Genomic DNA, 7,406 nt, shown 5'->3' with positions numbered 1-7,406 from the left:
TGTGTGTACATAATTTGCCCCTCTGTGTGTGTGTGTGTGTTTGTGTGTGTGTGTGTGTGTGTGTGTGTGTGTGTGTGTGTGTTTTTTTGTGTGCGTGTGTGTGTGTGTGTGTGTGATTATGCTGTGCTCTCCAGTGTGTGTACATCATCTGCCCCTCTGTGTTAACACTGATTCCTCCTCAGCTCTGCCCTGGGGTAGGGAGCAGGGGGAGTCCAGACACACACACACACACACACACACACACACACACACACACACACACACACACACACACACACACACACACACACACATACACACACACACACACACACACACATACCTACAAACATACACACACACACACACAGAAACAAACACATACCCGCATACAGTACATACGTACACATACACACACACACACACACACACACACGCACTCACACAATCACACACACTCACAAGGTTAGCTCCCTTGGGGTCTGCCTTGGCTCTTAAGGGCCTTATATAGTACACAAAACGGTCGTGTCGGATGGTTGGACAGTGGGCGGGCGGCCGGATAGTACGTACTAGTTAGCATTTGTGTCCCTTTATAGTACTCCAACGGCTGTGGGTGCTGAAAACAATTCTCTTCCACAACAGTAGGGGGAGTAACGGTTTAAGTCCCGAAAGACAAGCTACCCCATGACGTCTTTGTGCGATGGAAATCGTTAGTTGGCTTTACCTCTCCTCCACAACAGTCCATTTCTACTCTCCCACCAGCTGCCACTACTCAAATGCAACAGGCGTCAGCAGATACACAATATTGTGACTGTGTCTAATGCTATATATACACCTGATAGGGCAAACTTATCTTTATCATGGGAGAATGCGGGGGAGTAAAATGCTCCCGAAGTAGATTACATGTTTTTAACTTCGGGGTTAATCCCTTTCGTCTACTGCTGGCTAGTTAATACATAGCCTACAGACAGCCGGAAAGGTTAATAAACAGAATGAAATAGCTACACATTACACACTATGTTTTAATAAAACCCACGTTACTCACATACTGGTTAACACTGTTTGTTACAGCACATAAACGTTTGTCGCTACATCCAAACTGCGTCACCGTTGTCCCTCCCTGTATCTGCTCCAGCCGCACCATTTTACTTGCAATGTGAATCATTGCCATTTGTTGCACCTTAATCATTTTCTACAAACATGATATGCGGTGTAGTAAACTGAGACTCTATTCACTACTGCACAAAAACTAGACACGTTTGCAACGTTTGAAATGAAGTAGGTAAAACAACTTTCGCCAATATCTCCGTAAGGGAGATGGGTTGTGTGCTCAAATTTCCTGGGATCAAAGAAATTCATGTATTCATGTGCAGACTAAAAATCACGTCTCAGGATTTCTGCGCATGCACGTTATTTCGGGTGTCTCAACTGTAACTAATACCACTGTCATATAATTATGAGTTCAGTAAAATTTTCTACTGTTGTTGAAACACATCTTTAATTGCCGTCGCTCATGCTGGTTCTCTGGCAGTAGGCTACTTGGGCCGGCTCATGTATTGTGATATACAGGGAATAGTTTTCAAGGAAAGGATCTGCGCCTTTGACAGTGGCTGTTATGCATATATGGATATTGTAGATATAAAGGTAATGAAACAGGAAACGCAAGGTCCAGAAATGTTAGTTTCCGTAGTTGATGTCGTATGGAAATGAGGTTGTAGTGTGCCAATCACGGCCAAGGAGTATCCGTCGCCATGAGCGGACCGACAGAAATTTTTGCGGGGACACGGAGAGCTGTCCGACGTCTCTGGAGAGCACGGAGAGGGCGTTTCAGCTACCGGAGAAGGCGTTTCACTTACCTGAAGGCGTTCCTATGTGCCCAAAAACGTGTCGTACGGAGTAGCATAAAAATGCCTTTACGGCGATGGTGTTCACTAACCCCATTCATCCTTTCTCATTTACTCTCCCTCACTTTCATCCATTCACACACTAATTGCCTATCTCTCGCCCACTCCCTCTCTTTGTTCCACACACACACACACACACACACACACACACACACACACTCCCTCTCTCTTGCCCACTTCCACTCTCTCGCTTCCTCTCTGGTCCAGGGGGGGTTCTGTTTGGGCCCTGGTGGCCCATCTGAGAGGGCTGATCCACTGAAAGCCACAACCACACACATCACCCAAGTGATCAATGGCCTGCTGGAGGAAAACAAAATAAAGCAGTGAAATACTATACTCCCTTCTTTGTTATTCAGAAATCGAGAGACCCGTCTTTGAGTGTGACGTGTGCTTGTGTATGAAGCAGAACGCAAGAACAACAATGTCCAGGGAGGCGCACGTGTGTGTGTGTGCGTGTGTGTGTGTGTGTAAGAGAGAGACACACAGCTTGAGCTTGTGTTGCCAATATTGTCAGTATGCTTGTAGTACATTTAAAGAGTTGTTATTTGTAATGGTTTCTGGTTCAATGTTCAGGATCTTGTGTGTGTGTATATGAAGTGTGTGTGTGTGTGTGTGTGTGTGTGTGTGACTTGTACCCGTCTTTTGAAGTGACTTGTACAAGTGCACAATTGTTCCTATGGCTGACCTTGTGAAGCAGGGTTCTAACAACACTGAAATGGGTTCTATATGGGTTCTGTATGGGTTCCATACTCAAAGGGAAGACATGCTAATGGAATATACATATGTACTTTACTGGGCTGTAAGTTTCTTGAGGTAAAAAGTGGCTGGTATGTAAATGAAGAAGGATGTACATATGAATAGGTGAGGTGTACGCAGCTAGCCGTCGGGTATTTAATCGGGACGTCACATCTGCTTTGCTTAGCATTTTGGGATTTTGCTCAGCGCCATTTTGTTTCAGGAGAGGTAAAAGATGTGTCTGTGTCTTCACCGCTGGCAGCTTAAAGGTGTTTTTTGAAACACCTTTTTAGCAGCTGTGTGAGAGAAGGTGTAAGAGAGAAGGAGGGATGAAGAGGGTGATGGAAGAGGGGTAAAAGGAAGGAGAGAGACAGAGATGAGAGAGGAGGACAGGGGATGGGTGTTAGGGGGAGGTGAGGGTGAGGAACACAGGTAAAGAGGAGAACAGGCTGCTGGAGTATCTGTGTGTGTGTGTGTGTGTGTGTGTGTGTGTGTGTGTGTGTGTGTGTGTGTGTGTGTGTGTGTGTGTGTGTGTGTGTGTGTGTGTGTGTGTTTGTGAATGTGTGTGTGTTTGTGTGCTTAAGCTGAATGAGCTGAACCTAATTATCAGTCTATTTGTAATTTTGCGTGGCTCCATGTGTCTGACTGTGGTCTGTGCATTTGTAAGCTCACTGTGTCCAACTGTATGTTCATGTTAACAGCTGTGTGTGTATTGTGTGTTCTGCTGTGCATGTGAGAGGGTGTGAGTATGTGTGAGTCTGTGTGTCTGTGTGTGAGTGGGTGTGTGTGAGTGTGTGTGTGTGTGTGTGTGTGTGTGTGTGTGAGTGTGTGTGTGTGTGTGTGTGTGTGTGTGTGTGTGTGTGTGTGTGTGTGTGTGTGTGTGTGTGTGTGTGTGTGTGTTTGTGAGTGTGTGTGTTTGTGAATGTGTGTGTTTGTGTGCTTAAGCTGAATGGGCTGAACCTAATTATCAGTCTATTTGTAATTTTATAATGTGTCTGACTATGTGTCTGTGCATTTGTAAGCTGCCTCTCACTGTGTCCAACTGTATGTTCATGGTTATAGCTGTGTGTGTGTGTTGTGTGTTCTGCTGTGCGTGTGAGAGGGTTTGAGTATGTGTGAGTTTGTGTGTGTGTGTGTGTGTGTGTGTGTGTGTGTTTGTTAGTCTGCAGATATTCTGACCCCAGCAGATTATTTTGGCACTGGTGTTAGGGTTAGCGAGCCATTCTGCTGTGAGCTCAATCTGAGTGACGAGAACTCAGGACCCTGAGGCTCTGCCTGACCTCACACCTCTCTCACACACACACAGACACACACTCAAACACAAACACACAGAGACAGACACACCAGCTGGAGAGGGTCAGTGCAGCACACACACACCGGCTGGAGAGGGTCAGTACGACATGCTTACACGAACACAGGCCCCCACTCAAAAACATAGTGGAACCCAGACACACTCATACAAACACACATATCAGTTCCCCCAGGATTTCGCGGGCCTTTTTTGTGACAGTTGCGGCCTAAAATGACTGATTTTGCAGGGGCTTTTCCAAAGAGTTGCGGTGAAATTTGCTGTGTTTTTTAGGTGTTTGTTGCGATTAAATAGCGGGAGCAAGTGAAAGTTGCGATAAAATGTTGAGAATTTCCCTCTTTGTCATTATAATTGAGTTATTTGTTGGAAAATAAATAAAATAAACAAACATTCTTTAAAGAACAAAACCCTTGAGAAATGGTCCTCTAAATAACCTTACCAAAATGCCAAACAAGGGATTACCAGGACTACAAAAATGTAGCAAAATAGGCTGTTCTGCCCTCTGCCTATTTAGGTCAGAAAATGTATATTGCTTGTACTGTTGTTATAGAAAGGAACTGTATAGTATAGGACTTTTACTTTGACATTATTCAAATGTTCGTCTCGTGGGAATGGCAACAGTTGTTAAACAGTTATCTAGAAACATAGCTAGTTATGCTATTTTATGCTAAACACCTACGGGAACAGTAGGATTTACTTATCCTCAACAAAGTGCACCAGTTGGTATTACAAAATGGACCACAAGTAAGACTGAATACAATTTTATGATTATCTCAGCCTTCACATCAAACGAAAAAAAAAAAACAGCCTGTGTCACTGTCATCTGATTCATGGCAGGGGCGATTTTAGGATCTGGTCTTTAGGGGGGCCCAGCCCCCAGTGTTCACAGAGGCACATTATTTCTCGCTATATGAGGTGAACTAGTTCATTTATACATTTTCGAGCTGCAGTACCCTATTAGATTTGCTTTGAGTAGTGTTTAAACTCTTCATTTCAAAAGACTGGCTTGAGATGGGTAACAGAGAGACTGAGACAAATATTGAAGATAACTCAACATTTATTATGGGAGTAAAGAGATAAAACAAAAACAAATGCTAGAAAATAAATAAAATGGTCACTAAAATGATTAATCATTGAGCCAAAAAACACGAACACCACACACTTGGTTGAAAATAAATAAATAATAATAGAAAAATAAATAAATAAAATAAACAAATAAGGTCTCTTTCTGTGTGGATTAAGAATAGAAGGGCCCTAAACAGGACAGGGGGTCTCTAGTGGTTAGGAGGACAAACTGAAAGTTTTTAATACCTGACAAAGGCGGAATAAAGATCTGTCCACTCACATCCCATTCACTTCACACAAAAACATACAGTAATAAGAACTAAGTGACTAGTATCTAAGCAACCTACTTCGGAAGAACCATCGGTCAGATTTTCCCAATGTTCCATTAACATCTCAAAATGTCCGGTTTAACGTCGGGAAATTGCACTCGGCCGCACTCTTGACCCCGTATTCTAGGTTTCAACCTGGCTAAATGCACTCAGTGGCTCCCACATTTGCCAGCTATTTACTTCTACTGGACTACGAAAAGCTTCTGCATACTGACATTACCACACACACACACATACACGGCACGCTTATAACCGGACCAACATAGGATTAAAATTATCAGTGAACCACAGCGTCATGATGCCCAAAATAGCCGGGTCGACACACTGTTGTGTCTGTTCAGTTAAATTCAATTGAATCCAATTGCTAATGCCTTGCAACACACTCGGTGCGAACATTTTCAGGTGATAAGTTTCTCAGTGAAGTGAAGACGCTTGCATAATCTGGTGTCGGTGTATATTTTCTTACAACACACACGTCTACTGAAGAAGAAACAATACCTTCTCATCTCTTGTAGAGGTGCTCGCCGCTCCAGAAATGTGATGTTTATGGGCGCAACCATAGACATGTATAGGGGCGCAACTATCTAACTACCAGATCAAACTGTCGAGCAGTAGAATGTGCAAACCAATCAGAAGAGATGTAGGCCTAGTCGATAAGTGGACGAGTCATAAGCCTCGTTTGAAGCAGCGTTGCCAGACATACAAGGTTGCCAGATTGGCCAGTGCAACCAAAGTATTGCGCGATGGCAGAGCAAGATTTTCGCATAATATAATATTTTTAAAATGTGCTGAGCCAGGTGGGGCCAAGCTATCTCACGGTGGGGCCATGGCCCCACTAAAAATAGCCTAAACTCGCCCCTGATTCATGGTCTGACGTCCTGTCGTTCTCATTCTATGCCTAACAAGTAAGGGATAACGGCCGACGAGCTGTACAGTTCTTCAAAGATAATGGACGATGCGGGGCAAAGAACTCCACGACGCGCAGCCATAGATTCTATAGGGTATTGTGAAAAGGAAGAGTCGAGACAACAGACCAAACAACGCAGAAGAGCTGAAGGCCACTATCAGAGCAACCTGGGCTTCCATAACACCTCAGCAGTGCCACAGACTGATTGCCTTTATGCCACACCGCGTTGCTGCAGCAATTCATGCAAATGGAGCCCCGACCAAGTAATGAGTAATGTTCATACTTTTCAGTAGTCCAACATTTCTGTGTTAAAAATCCTTTTTTCTATTGGTCTTCAGTAATATTCTAATTTTCTGAGATACTGAATTTTGGGTTTTCATTAGCTGTCAGTTAAAAGAAATAAACACTTGAAATAGATCAGTCTGTGTGTAAACAATCTATATAATATATGAGTCTCACTTTTTGAATAGAATTACTGAAATAAATCAACTTTTTGATGATATTCTAATTTATTGAGATGCACCTGTATATGAGGTGCGATTTAAAGTTATTTGTTAAGACAAGCAAGATCAACATCAGCACCTGGGTTGCCACTTTGTGGCCTGTGTGACCATTGGCGATTTCACCATGGGCCTGAAATCTGATCAGAGAGCAAACATAACATTTTGTATCAAACTCGGAAAAACGCAACACCTGAAACGCTTCAGTGAACCCACGGCAATGCTTCAGTGAGCCTATGGCAATGAAGCAGTGAGCCGGACGAGTTGTTTCGGTTGGCATCTGCATACGTAGTCGAGATGGTCGCTGAAGGACAACAAGAGGTCAGGGCGACCCCTCCACGACCTTTCTGGTAATAAATGACCTGAACTGTGGCGCAATGGCAACTGGGTTCTTCAACATCACAGCGTGTTTAAGATGAACTGGGTTCTCCAACGTCACAGCGTGTTAAAGATGAACTGGGTTCTCCAACGTCACAGCGTGTTAAAGATGAACTGGGTTCTCCAACGTCACAGCGTGTTAAATGTGAACTGGGTTCTCCAACGTCACAGCGTGTTAAAGATGAACTGGGTTCTCCAACATAACAGCGTGTTTAAAGATGTGCAAGTTTCTCGTCCGCACCAACACAACCATTGTGCCTGAAGTGATGAAAAAGTATGGTGTGATAGATTCTGTCACCT

Source organism: Sprattus sprattus (assembly GCF_963457725.1).
Source record: "Sprattus sprattus genome assembly, chromosome: 1".
NCBI classification, from domain to species: domain Eukaryota; kingdom Metazoa; phylum Chordata; class Actinopteri; order Clupeiformes; family Clupeidae; genus Sprattus; species Sprattus sprattus.
This window is presented reverse-complemented; position numbering follows the sequence as displayed.